General features: G+C 54.5%; 31 non-coding genes across 31 annotated transcripts; all 31 read left to right on the top strand.

The window, feature by feature from the left end:
- Positions 1-75: 75 nt before the first annotated feature.
- LOC139659778 (5S ribosomal RNA) lies at positions 76-194 on the top strand. Its single transcript, XR_011696404.1, has one exon. It is a non-coding gene; the product is annotated as a 5S ribosomal RNA (ribosomal RNA).
- Positions 195-375: 181 nt separating this feature from the next.
- On the top strand, positions 376-494 carry LOC139659777 (5S ribosomal RNA). The gene has a single exon (XR_011696403.1). It is a non-coding gene; the product is annotated as a 5S ribosomal RNA (ribosomal RNA).
- A 182-nt stretch (positions 495-676) lies between these two features.
- LOC139659776 (5S ribosomal RNA) lies at positions 677-795 on the top strand. Its single transcript, XR_011696402.1, has one exon. It is a non-coding gene; the product is annotated as a 5S ribosomal RNA (ribosomal RNA).
- Positions 796-1033: 238 nt separating this feature from the next.
- On the top strand, positions 1034-1152 carry LOC139659884 (5S ribosomal RNA). Its single transcript, XR_011696507.1, has one exon. It is a non-coding gene; the product is annotated as a 5S ribosomal RNA (ribosomal RNA).
- Positions 1153-1333: 181 nt separating this feature from the next.
- LOC139659775 (5S ribosomal RNA) lies at positions 1334-1452 on the top strand. Its single transcript, XR_011696401.1, has one exon. It is a non-coding gene; the product is annotated as a 5S ribosomal RNA (ribosomal RNA).
- A 187-nt stretch (positions 1453-1639) lies between these two features.
- On the top strand, positions 1640-1758 carry LOC139659882 (5S ribosomal RNA). The gene has a single exon (XR_011696505.1). It is a non-coding gene; the product is annotated as a 5S ribosomal RNA (ribosomal RNA).
- Positions 1759-1944: 186 nt separating this feature from the next.
- Positions 1945-2063, top strand: LOC139659774 (5S ribosomal RNA). The gene has a single exon (XR_011696400.1). It is a non-coding gene; the product is annotated as a 5S ribosomal RNA (ribosomal RNA).
- Positions 2064-2250: 187 nt separating this feature from the next.
- Positions 2251-2369, top strand: LOC139659773 (5S ribosomal RNA). The gene has a single exon (XR_011696399.1). It is a non-coding gene; the product is annotated as a 5S ribosomal RNA (ribosomal RNA).
- Positions 2370-2555: 186 nt separating this feature from the next.
- Positions 2556-2674, top strand: LOC139659864 (5S ribosomal RNA). Its single transcript, XR_011696488.1, has one exon. It is a non-coding gene; the product is annotated as a 5S ribosomal RNA (ribosomal RNA).
- Positions 2675-2861: 187 nt separating this feature from the next.
- On the top strand, positions 2862-2980 carry LOC139659772 (5S ribosomal RNA). The gene has a single exon (XR_011696398.1). It is a non-coding gene; the product is annotated as a 5S ribosomal RNA (ribosomal RNA).
- A 186-nt stretch (positions 2981-3166) lies between these two features.
- Positions 3167-3285, top strand: LOC139659876 (5S ribosomal RNA). The gene has a single exon (XR_011696499.1). It is a non-coding gene; the product is annotated as a 5S ribosomal RNA (ribosomal RNA).
- A 187-nt stretch (positions 3286-3472) lies between these two features.
- On the top strand, positions 3473-3591 carry LOC139659770 (5S ribosomal RNA). Its single transcript, XR_011696397.1, has one exon. It is a non-coding gene; the product is annotated as a 5S ribosomal RNA (ribosomal RNA).
- A 187-nt stretch (positions 3592-3778) lies between these two features.
- LOC139659881 (5S ribosomal RNA) lies at positions 3779-3897 on the top strand. Its single transcript, XR_011696504.1, has one exon. It is a non-coding gene; the product is annotated as a 5S ribosomal RNA (ribosomal RNA).
- A 181-nt stretch (positions 3898-4078) lies between these two features.
- LOC139659769 (5S ribosomal RNA) lies at positions 4079-4197 on the top strand. Its single transcript, XR_011696396.1, has one exon. It is a non-coding gene; the product is annotated as a 5S ribosomal RNA (ribosomal RNA).
- A 187-nt stretch (positions 4198-4384) lies between these two features.
- On the top strand, positions 4385-4503 carry LOC139659880 (5S ribosomal RNA). Its single transcript, XR_011696503.1, has one exon. It is a non-coding gene; the product is annotated as a 5S ribosomal RNA (ribosomal RNA).
- Positions 4504-4690: 187 nt separating this feature from the next.
- LOC139659767 (5S ribosomal RNA) lies at positions 4691-4809 on the top strand. The gene has a single exon (XR_011696394.1). It is a non-coding gene; the product is annotated as a 5S ribosomal RNA (ribosomal RNA).
- Positions 4810-4996: 187 nt separating this feature from the next.
- Positions 4997-5115, top strand: LOC139659766 (5S ribosomal RNA). The gene has a single exon (XR_011696393.1). It is a non-coding gene; the product is annotated as a 5S ribosomal RNA (ribosomal RNA).
- Positions 5116-5302: 187 nt separating this feature from the next.
- LOC139659764 (5S ribosomal RNA) lies at positions 5303-5421 on the top strand. Its single transcript, XR_011696392.1, has one exon. It is a non-coding gene; the product is annotated as a 5S ribosomal RNA (ribosomal RNA).
- A 182-nt stretch (positions 5422-5603) lies between these two features.
- On the top strand, positions 5604-5722 carry LOC139659763 (5S ribosomal RNA). Its single transcript, XR_011696391.1, has one exon. It is a non-coding gene; the product is annotated as a 5S ribosomal RNA (ribosomal RNA).
- Positions 5723-5909: 187 nt separating this feature from the next.
- Positions 5910-6028, top strand: LOC139659762 (5S ribosomal RNA). Its single transcript, XR_011696390.1, has one exon. It is a non-coding gene; the product is annotated as a 5S ribosomal RNA (ribosomal RNA).
- A 186-nt stretch (positions 6029-6214) lies between these two features.
- Positions 6215-6333, top strand: LOC139659859 (5S ribosomal RNA). The gene has a single exon (XR_011696483.1). It is a non-coding gene; the product is annotated as a 5S ribosomal RNA (ribosomal RNA).
- Positions 6334-6514: 181 nt separating this feature from the next.
- Positions 6515-6633, top strand: LOC139659761 (5S ribosomal RNA). The gene has a single exon (XR_011696389.1). It is a non-coding gene; the product is annotated as a 5S ribosomal RNA (ribosomal RNA).
- Positions 6634-6814: 181 nt separating this feature from the next.
- LOC139659760 (5S ribosomal RNA) lies at positions 6815-6933 on the top strand. The gene has a single exon (XR_011696388.1). It is a non-coding gene; the product is annotated as a 5S ribosomal RNA (ribosomal RNA).
- Positions 6934-7120: 187 nt separating this feature from the next.
- Positions 7121-7239, top strand: LOC139659759 (5S ribosomal RNA). Its single transcript, XR_011696387.1, has one exon. It is a non-coding gene; the product is annotated as a 5S ribosomal RNA (ribosomal RNA).
- A 187-nt stretch (positions 7240-7426) lies between these two features.
- LOC139659758 (5S ribosomal RNA) lies at positions 7427-7545 on the top strand. The gene has a single exon (XR_011696386.1). It is a non-coding gene; the product is annotated as a 5S ribosomal RNA (ribosomal RNA).
- Positions 7546-7732: 187 nt separating this feature from the next.
- On the top strand, positions 7733-7851 carry LOC139659757 (5S ribosomal RNA). Its single transcript, XR_011696385.1, has one exon. It is a non-coding gene; the product is annotated as a 5S ribosomal RNA (ribosomal RNA).
- Positions 7852-8038: 187 nt separating this feature from the next.
- LOC139659714 (5S ribosomal RNA) lies at positions 8039-8157 on the top strand. The gene has a single exon (XR_011696345.1). It is a non-coding gene; the product is annotated as a 5S ribosomal RNA (ribosomal RNA).
- A 181-nt stretch (positions 8158-8338) lies between these two features.
- On the top strand, positions 8339-8457 carry LOC139659755 (5S ribosomal RNA). The gene has a single exon (XR_011696383.1). It is a non-coding gene; the product is annotated as a 5S ribosomal RNA (ribosomal RNA).
- A 186-nt stretch (positions 8458-8643) lies between these two features.
- LOC139659754 (5S ribosomal RNA) lies at positions 8644-8762 on the top strand. Its single transcript, XR_011696382.1, has one exon. It is a non-coding gene; the product is annotated as a 5S ribosomal RNA (ribosomal RNA).
- A 181-nt stretch (positions 8763-8943) lies between these two features.
- Positions 8944-9062, top strand: LOC139659753 (5S ribosomal RNA). The gene has a single exon (XR_011696381.1). It is a non-coding gene; the product is annotated as a 5S ribosomal RNA (ribosomal RNA).
- A 155-nt stretch (positions 9063-9217) lies between these two features.
- LOC139659888 (5S ribosomal RNA) lies at positions 9218-9336 on the top strand. The gene has a single exon (XR_011696511.1). It is a non-coding gene; the product is annotated as a 5S ribosomal RNA (ribosomal RNA).
- The last annotated feature ends 161 nt before the right edge of the window (positions 9337-9497 follow it).

Here is a 9497-nt window from a genome sequence, read left to right as displayed (position 1 = left end):
GGGGGCTCTCCTTCCGCTGTTTGTTGAAGGTTGGTCTTGCCATCTATAAAAGGCCCTTCTGTTAGTCCGTCTGTGGCTTACGGCCACACCAACCTGAGCGCGCCCGATCTCGTCAGATCTCGGAAGCTAAGCAGGTTCGGGCCTGGTTAGTACTTGGATGGGAGACCGCCTGGGAATACCAGGTGCTGTAAGCCTTTTTTTTTCTTGAGACAGGGCTCCGGATTGCAGAGCTGACAAGCGGCCGCGCTTGCTAGCTAGCTGCAACATGTTGCCTCCGCTTGTTGTTTGGGAGCCTGGCCTTTGCGCTCTCCTTCCGCTGTTTGTTGAAGGTTGGTCTTGCCATCTATAAAAGGCCCTTCTGTTAGTCCGTCTGTGGCTTACGGCCACACCAACCTGAGCGCGCCCGATCTCGTCAGATCTCGGAAGCTAAGCAGGTTCGGGCCTGGTTAGTACTTGGATGGGAGACCGCCTGGGAATACCAGGTGCTGTAAGCCTTTTTTTTTCTTGAGACAGGGCTCCGGATTGCAGAGCTGACAAGCGGCCGCGCTTGCTAGCTAGCTGCAACATGTTGCCTCCGCTTGTTGTTTGGGAGCCTGGCCTTTGCGCTCTCCTTCCGCTGTTTGTCTGAAGGTTGGTCTTGCCATCTATAAAAGGCCCTTCTGTTAGTCCGTCTGTGGCTTACGGCCACACCAACCTGAGCGCGCCCGATCTCGTCAGATCTCGGAAGCTAAGCAGGTTCGGGCCTGGTTAGTACTTGGATGGGAGACCGCCTGGGAATACCAGGTGCTGTAAGCCTTTTTTTTTCTTGAGACAGGGCTCCGGATTGCAGAGCTGACAAGCGGCCGCGCTTGCTAGCTAGCTGCAACATGTTGCCTCCGCTTGTTGTTTGGGAGCCTGGCCTTTGCGCTCTCCTTCCGCTGTTTGTGTTGCCTCCGCTTGTTGTTTGGGAGCCTGGCCTTTGCGCTCTCCTTCCGCTGTTTGTTGAAGGTTGGTCTTGCCATCTATAAAAGGCCCTTCTGTTAGTCCGTCTGTGGCTTACGGCCACACCAACCTGAGCGCGCCCGATCTCGTCAGATCTAGGAAGCTAAGCAGGTTCGGGCCTGGTTAGTACTTGGATGGGAGACCGCCTGGGAATACCAGGTGCTGTAAGCCTTTTTTTTTCTTGAGACAGGGCTCCGGATTGCAGAGCTGACAAGCGGCCGCGCTTGCTAGCTAGCTGCAACATGTTGCCTCCGCTTGTTGTTTGGGAGCCTGGCCTTTGCGCTCTCCTTCCGCTGTTTGTTGAAGGTTGGTCTTGCCATCTATAAAAGGCCCTTCTGTTAGTCCGTCTGTGGCTTACGGCCACACCAACCTGAGCGCGCCCGATCTCGTCAGATCTCGGAAGCTAAGCAGGTTCGGGCCTGGTTAGTACTTGGATGGGAGACCGCCTGGGAATACCAGGTGCTGTAAGCCTTTTTTTTTTTTTTTCTTGAGACAGGGCTCCGGATTGCAGAGCTGACAAGCGGCCGCGCTTGCTAGCTAGCTGCAACATGTTGCCTCCGCTTGTTGTTTGGGAGCCTGGCCTTTGCGCTCTCCTTCCGCTGTTTGTTGAAGGTTGGTCTTGCCATCTATAAAAGGCCCTTCTGTTAGTCCGTCTGTGGCTTACGGCCACACCAACCTGAGCGCGCCCGATCTCGTCAGATCTAGGAAGCTAAGCAGGTTCGGGCCTGGTTAGTACTTGGATGGGAGACCGCCTGGGAATACCAGGTGCTGTAAGCCTTTTTTTTTTTTTTCTTGAGACAGGGCTAAGGATTGCAGAGCTGACAAGCGGCCGCGCTTGCTAGCTAGCTGCAACATGTTGCCTCCGCTTGTTGTTTGGGAGCCTGGCCTTTGCGCTCTCCTTCCGCTGTTTGTTGAAGGTTGGTCTTGCCATCTATAAAAGGCCCTTCTGTTAGTCCGTCTGTGGCTTACGGCCACACCAACCTGAGCGCGCCCGATCTCGTCAGATCTCGGAAGCTAAGCAGGTTCGGGCCTGGTTAGTACTTGGATGGGAGACCGCCTGGGAATACCAGGTGCTGTAAGCCTTTTTTTTTTTTTTTCTTGAGACAGGGCTCCGGATTGCAGAGCTGACAAGCGGCCGCGCTTGCTAGCTAGCTGCAACATGTTGCCTCCGCTTGTTGTTTGGGAGCCTGGCCTTTGCGCTCTCCTTCCGCTGTTTGTTGAAGGTTGGTCTTGCCATCTATAAAAGGCCCTTCTGTTAGTCCGTCTGTGGCTTACGGCCACACCAACCTGAGCGCGCCCGATCTCGTCAGATCTCGGAAGCTAAGCAGGTTCGGGCCTGGTTAGTACTTGGATGGGAGACCGCCTGGGAATACCAGGTGCTGTAAGCCTTTTTTTTTTTTTTCTTGAGACAGGGCTCCGGATTGCAGAGCTGACAAGCGGCCGCGCTTGCTAGCTAGCTGCAACATGTTGCCTCCGCTTGTTGTTTGGGAGCCTGGCCTTTGCGCTCTCCTTCCGCTGTTTGTTGAAGGTTGGTCTTGCCATCTATAAAAGGCCCTTCTGTTAGTCCGTCTGTGGCTTACGGCCACACCAACCTGAGCGCGCCCGATCTCGTCAGATCTCGGAAGCTAAGCAGGTTCGGGCCTGGTTAGTACTTGGATGGGAGACCGCCTGGGAATACCAGGTGCTGTAAGGCTTTTTTTTTTTTTTTCTTGAGACAGGGCTCCGGATTGCAGAGCTGACAAGCGGCCGCGCTTGCTAGCTAGCTGCAACATGTTGCCTCCGCTTGTTGTTTGGGAGCCTGGCCTTTGCGCTCTCCTTCCGCTGTTTGTTGAAGGTTGGTCTTGCCATCTATAAAAGGCCCTTCTGTTAGTCCGTCTGTGGCTTACGGCCACACCAACCTGAGCGCGCCCGATCTCGTCAGATCTCGGAAGCTAAGCAGGTTCGGGCCTGGTTAGTACTTGGATGGGAGACCGCCTGGGAATACCAGGTGCTGTAAGCCTTTTTTTTTTTTTTCTTGAGACAGGGCTCCGGATTGCAGAGCTGACAAGCGGCCGCGCTTGCTAGCTAGCTGCAACATGTTGCCTCCGCTTGTTGTTTGGGAGCCTGGCCTTTGCGCTCTCCTTCCGCTGTTTGTTGAAGGTTGGTCTTGCCATCTATAAAAGGCCCTTCTGTTAGTCCGTCTGTGGCTTACGGCCACACCAACCTGAGCGCGCCCGATCTAGTCAGATCTCGGAAGCTAAGCAGGTTCGGGCCTGGTTAGTACTTGGATGGGAGACCGCCTGGGAATACCAGGTGCTGTAAGCCTTTTTTTTTTTTTTTCTTGAGACAGGGCTCCGGATTGCAGAGCTGACAAGCGGCCGCGCTTGCTAGCTAGCTGCAACATGTTGCCTCCGCTTGTTGTTTGGGAGCCTGGCCTTTGCGCTCTCCTTCCGCTGTTTGTTGAAGGTTGGTCTTGCCATCTATAAAAGGCCCTTCTGTTAGTCCGTCTGTGGCTTACGGCCACACCAACCTGAGCGCGCCCGATCTCGTCAGATCTCGGAAGCTAAGCAGGTTCGGGCCTGGTTAGTACTTGGATGGGAGACCGCCTGGGAATACCAGGTGCTGTAAGCCTTTTTTTTTTTTTTTCTTGAGACAGGGCTCCGGATTGCAGAGCTGACAAGCGGCCGCGCTTGCTAGCTAGCTGCAACATGTTGCCTCCGCTTGTTGTTTGGGAGCCTGGCCTTTGCGCTCTCCTTCCGCTGTTTGTTGAAGGTTGGTCTTGCCATCTATAAAAGGCCCTTCTGTTAGTCCGTCTGTGGCTTACGGCCACACCAACCTGAGCGCGCCCGATCTCGTCAGATCTAGGAAGCTAAGCAGGTTCGGGCCTGGTTAGTACTTGGATGGGAGACCGCCTGGGAATACCAGGTGCTGTAAGCCTTTTTTTTTCTTGAGACAGGGCTCCGGATTGCAGAGCTGACAAGCGGCCGCGCTTGCTAGCTAGCTGCAACATGTTGCCTCCGCTTGTTGTTTGGGAGCCTGGCCTTTGCGCTCTCCTTCCGCTGTTTGTTGAAGGTTGGTCTTGCCATCTATAAAAGGCCCTTCTGTTAGTCCGTCTGTGGCTTACGGCCACACCAACCTGAGCGCGCCCGATCTCGTCAGATCTCGGAAGCTAAGCAGGTTCGGGCCTGGTTAGTACTTGGATGGGAGACCGCCTGGGAATACCAGGTGCTGTAAGCCTTTTTTTTTTTTTTTCTTGAGACAGGGCTCCGGATTGCAGAGCTGACAAGCGGCCGCGCTTGCTAGCTAGCTGCAACATGTTGCCTCCGCTTGTTGTTTGGGAGCCTGGCCTTTGCGCTCTCCTTCCGCTGTTTGTTGAAGGTTGGTCTTGCCATCTATAAAAGGCCCTTCTGTTAGTCCGTCTGTGGCTTACGGCCACACCAACCTGAGCGCGCCCGATCTCGTCAGATCTAGGAAGCTAAGCAGGTTCGGGCCTGGTTAGTACTTGGATGGGAGACCGCCTGGGAATACCAGGTGCTGTAAGCCTTTTTTTTTTTTTTTCTTGAGACAGGGCTAAGGATTGCAGAGCTGACAAGCGGCCGCGCTTGCTAGCTAGCTGCAACATGTTGCCTCCGCTTGTTGTTTGGGAGCCTGGCCTTTGCGCTCTCCTTCCGCTGTTTGTTGAAGGTTGGTCTTGCCATCTATAAAAGGCCCTTCTGTTAGTCCGTCTGTGGCTTACGGCCACACCAACCTGAGCGCGCCCGATCTCGTCAGATCTCGGAAGCTAAGCAGGTTCGGGCCTGGTTAGTACTTGGATGGGAGACCGCCTGGGAATACCAGGTGCTGTAAGCCTTTTTTTTTTTTTTTCTTGAGACAGGGCTCCGGATTGCAGAGCTGACAAGCGGCCGCGCTTGCTAGCTAGCTGCAACATGTTGCCTCCGCTTGTTGTTTGGGAGCCTGGCCTTTGCGCTCTCCTTCCGCTGTTTGTTGAAGGTTGGTCTTGCCATCTATAAAAGGCCCTTCTGTTAGTCCGTCTGTGGCTTACGGCCACACCAACCTGAGCGCGCCCGATCTCGTCAGATCTCGGAAGCTAAGCAGGTTCGGGCCTGGTTAGTACTTGGATGGGAGACCGCCTGGGAATACCAGGTGCTGTAAGCCTTTTTTTTTTTTTTTCTTGAGACAGGGCTCCGGATTGCAGAGCTGACAAGCGGCTGCGCTTGCTAGCTAGCTGCAACATGTTGCCTCCGCTTGTTGTTTGGGAGCCTGGCCTTTGCGCTCTCCTTCCGCTGTTTGTTGAAGGTTGGTCTTGCCATCTATAAAAGGCCCTTCTGTTAGTCCGTCTGTGGCTTACGGCCACACCAACCTGAGCGCGCCCGATCTCGTCAGATCTCGGAAGCTAAGCAGGTTCGGGCCTGGTTAGTACTTGGATGGGAGACCGCCTGGGAATACCAGGTGCTGTAAGCCTTTTTTTTTTCTTGAGACAGGGCTCCGGATTGCAGAGCTGACAAGCGGCCGCGCTTGCTAGCTAGCTGCAACATGTTGCCTCCGCTTGTTGTTTGGGAGCCTGGCCTTTGCGCTCTCCTTCCGCTGTTTGTTGAAGGTTGGTCTTGCCATCTATAAAAGGCCCTTCTGTTAGTCCATCTGTGGCTTACGGCCACACCAACCTGAGCGCGCCCGATCTCGTCAGATCTCGGAAGCTAAGCAGGTTCGGGCCTGGTTAGTACTTGGATGGGAGACCGCCTGGGAATACCAGGTGCTGTAAGCCTTTTTTTTTTTTTTTCTTGAGACAGGGCTCCGGATTGCAGAGCTGACAAGCGGCCGCGCTTGCTAGCTAGCTGCAACATGTTGCCTCCGCTTGTTGTTTGGGAGCCTGGCCTTTGCGCTCTCCTTCCGCTGTTTGTTGAAGGTTGGTCTTGCCATCTATAAAAGGCCCTTCTGTTAGTCCGTCTGTGGCTTACGGCCACACCAACCTGAGCGCGCCCGATCTCGTCAGATCTCGGAAGCTAAGCAGGTTCGGGCCTGGTTAGTACTTGGATGGGAGACCGCCTGGGAATACCAGGTGCTGTAAGCCTTTTTTTTTTTTTTCTTGAGACAGGGCTCCGGATTGCAGAGCTGACAAGCGGCCGCGCTTGCTAGCTAGCTGCAACATGTTGCCTCCGCTTGTTGTTTGGGAGCCTGGCCTTTGCGCTCTCCTTCCGCTGTTTGTTGAAGGTTGGTCTTGCCATCTATAAAAGGCCCTTCTGTTAGTCCGTCTGTGGCTTAGGGCCACACCAACCTGAGCGCGCCCGATCTCGTCAGATCTCGGAAGCTAAGCAGGTTCGGGCCTGGTTAGTACTTGGATGGGAGACCGCCTGGGAATACCAGGTGCTGTAAGCCTTTTTTTTTCTTGAGACAGGGCTCCGGATTGCAGAGCTGACAAGCGGCCGCGCTTGCTAGCTAGCTGCAACATGTTGCCTCCGCTTGTTGTTTGGGAGCCTGGCCTTTGCGCTCTCCTTCCGCTGTTTGTTGAAGGTTGGTCTTGCCATCTATAAAAGGCCCTTCTGTTAGTCCGTCTGTGGCTTACGGCCACACCAACCTGAGCGCGCCCGATCTCGTCAGATCTCGGAAGCTAAGCAGGTTCGGGCCTGGTTAGTACTTGGATGGGAGACCGCCTGGGAATACCAGGTGCTGTAAGCCTTTTTTTTTCTTGAGACAGGGCTCCGGATTGCAGAGCTGACAAGCGGCCGCGCTTGCTAGCTAGCTGCAACATGTTGCCTCCGCTTGTTGTTTGGGAGCCTGGCCTTTGCGCTCTCCTTCCGCTGTTTGTTGAAGGTTGGTCTTGCCATCTATAAAAGGCCCTTCTGTTAGTCCGTCTGTGGCTTACGGCCACACCAACCTGAGCGCGCCCGATCTCGTCAGATCTCGGAAGCTAAGCAGGTTCGGGCCTGGTTAGTACTTGGATGGGAGACCGCCTGGGAATACCAGGTGCTGTAAGCCTTTTTTTTTTTTTTTCTTGAGACAGGGCTCCGGATTGCAGAGCTGACAAGCGGCCGCGCTTGCTAGCTAGCTGCAACATGTTGCCTCCGCTTGTTGTTTGGGAGCCTGGCCTTTGCGCTCTCCTTCCGCTGTTTGTTGAAGGTTGGTCTTGCCATCTATAAAAGGCCCTTCTGTTAGTCCGTCTGTGGCTTACGGCCACACCAACCTGAGCGCGCCCGATCTCGTCAGATCTCGGAAGCTAAGCAGGTTCGGGCCTGGTTAGTACTTGGATGGGAGACCGCCTGGGAATACCAGGTGCTGTAAGCCTTTTTTTTTTTTTTTCTTGAGACAGGGCTCCGGATTGCAGAGCTGACAAGCGGCCGCGCTTGCTAGCTAGCTGCAACATGTTGCCTCCGCTTGTTGTTTGGGAGCCTGGCCTTTGCGCTCTCCTTCCGCTGTTTGTTGAAGGTTGGTCTTGCCATCTATAAAAGGCCCTTCTGTTAGTCCGTCTGTGGCTTACGGCCACACCAACCTGAGCGCGCCCGATCTCGTCAGATCTCGGAAGCTAAGCAGGTTCGGGCCTGGTTAGTACTTGGATGGGAGACCGCCTGGGAATACCAGGTGCTGTAAGCCTTTTTTTTTTTTTTTCTTGAGACAGGGCTCCGGATTGCAGAGCTGACAAGCGGCCGCGCTTGCTAGCTAGCTGCAACATGTTGCCTCCGCTTGTTGTTTGGGAGCCTGGCCTTTGCGCTCTCCTTCCGCTGTTTGTTGAAGGTTGGTCTTGCCATCTATAAAAGGCCCTTCTGTTAGTCCGTCTGTGGCTTACGGCCACACCAACCTGAGCGCGCCCGATCTCGTCAGATCTCGGAAGCTAAGCAGGTTCGGGCCTGGTTAGTACTTGGATGGGAGACCGCCTGGGAATACCAGGTGCTGTAAGCCTTTTTTTTTTTTTTTCTTGAGACAGGGCTCCGGATTGCAGAGCTGACAAGCGGCCGCGCTTGCTAGCTAGCTGCAACATGTTGCCTCCGCTTGTTGTTTGGGAGCCTGGCCTTTGCGCTCTCCTTCCGCTGTTTGTTGAAGGTTGGACTTGCCATCTATAAAAGGCCCTTCTGTTAGTCCGTCTGTGGCTTACGGCCACACCAACCTGAGCGCGCCCGATCTCGTCAGATCTCGGAAGCTAAGCAGGTTTGGGCCTGGTTAGTACTTGGATGGGAGACCGCCTGGGAATACCAGGTGCTGTAAGCCTTTTTTTTTCTTGAGACAGGGCTCCGGATTGCAGAGCTGACAAGCGGCCGCGCTTGCTAGCTAGCTGCAACATGTTGCCTCCGCTTGTTGTTTGGGAGCCTGGCCTTTGCGCTCTCCTTCCGCTGTTTGTTGAAGGTTGGTCTTGCCATCTATAAAAGGCCCTTCTGTTAGTCCGTCTGTGGCTTACGGCCACACCAACCTGAGCGCGCCCGATCTCGTCAGATCTCGGAAGCTAAGCAGGTTCGGGCCTGGTTAGTACTTGGATGGGAGACCGCCTGGGAATACCAGGTGCTGTAAGCCTTTTTTTTTTTTTTCTTGAGACAGGGCTAAGGATTGCAGAGCTGACAAGCGGCCGCGCTTGCTAGCTAGCTGTAACATGTTGCCTCCGCTTGTTGTTTGGGAGCCTGGCCTTTGCGCTCTCCTTCCGCTGTTTGTTGAAGGTTGGTCTTGCCATCTATAAAAGGCCCTTCTGTTAGTCCGTCTGTGGCTTACGGCCACACCAACCTGAGCGCGCCCGATCTCGTCAGATCTCGGAAGCTAAGCAGGTTCGGGCCTGGTTAGTACTTGGATGGGAGACCGCCTGGGAATACCAGGTGCTGTAAGCCTTTTTTTTTCTTGAGACAGGGCTCCGGATTGCAGAGCTGACAAGCAGCCGCGCTTGCTAGCTAGCTGCAACATGTTGCCTCCGCTTGTTGTTTGGGAGCCTGGCCTTTGCGCTCTCCTTCCACTGTTTGTTGAAGGTTGGTCTTGCCATCTATAAAAGGCCCTTCTGTTAGTCCGTCTGTGGCTTACGGCCACACCAACCTGAGCGCGCCCGATCTCGTCAGATCTCGGAAGCTAAGCAGGTTCGGGCCTGGTTAGTACTTGGATGGGAGACCGCCTGGGAATACCAGGTGCTGTAAGCCTTTTTTTTTTTTTTTCTTGAGACAGGGCTCCGGATTGCAGAGCTGACAAGCGGCCGCGCTTGCTAGCTAGCTGCAACATGTTGCCTCCGCTTGTTGTTTGGGAGCCTGGCCTTTGCGCTCTCCTTCCGCTGTTTGTTGAAGGTTGGTCTTGCCATCTATACGGCCACACCAACCTGAGCGCGCCCGATCTCGTCAGATCTCGGAAGCTAAGCAGGTTCGGGCCTGGTTAGTACTTGGATGGGAGACCGCCTGGGAATACCAGGTGCTGTAAGCCTTTTTTTTTCTTGAGACAGGGCTCCGGATTGCAGAGCTGACAAGCGGCCGCGCTTGCTAGCTAGCTGCAACATGTTGCCTCCGCTTGTTGTTTGGGAGCCTGGCCTTTGCGCTCTCCTTCCACTGTTTGTTGAAGGTTGGTCTTGCCATCTATAAAAGGCC

This window comes from Centroberyx affinis, unplaced genomic scaffold (assembly GCF_046629955.1).
Source record: "Centroberyx affinis isolate AG114_WGS23_722 - 3 ecotype Tasmania unplaced genomic scaffold, CSIRO-AGI_Caff_v1 ptg003150l_1, whole genome shotgun sequence".
Taxonomy (NCBI): domain Eukaryota; kingdom Metazoa; phylum Chordata; class Actinopteri; order Beryciformes; family Berycidae; genus Centroberyx; species Centroberyx affinis.
The sequence above is the reverse complement of the archived record's forward strand: the minus strand, read 5'-3'. Positions and strand labels throughout refer to the sequence as shown.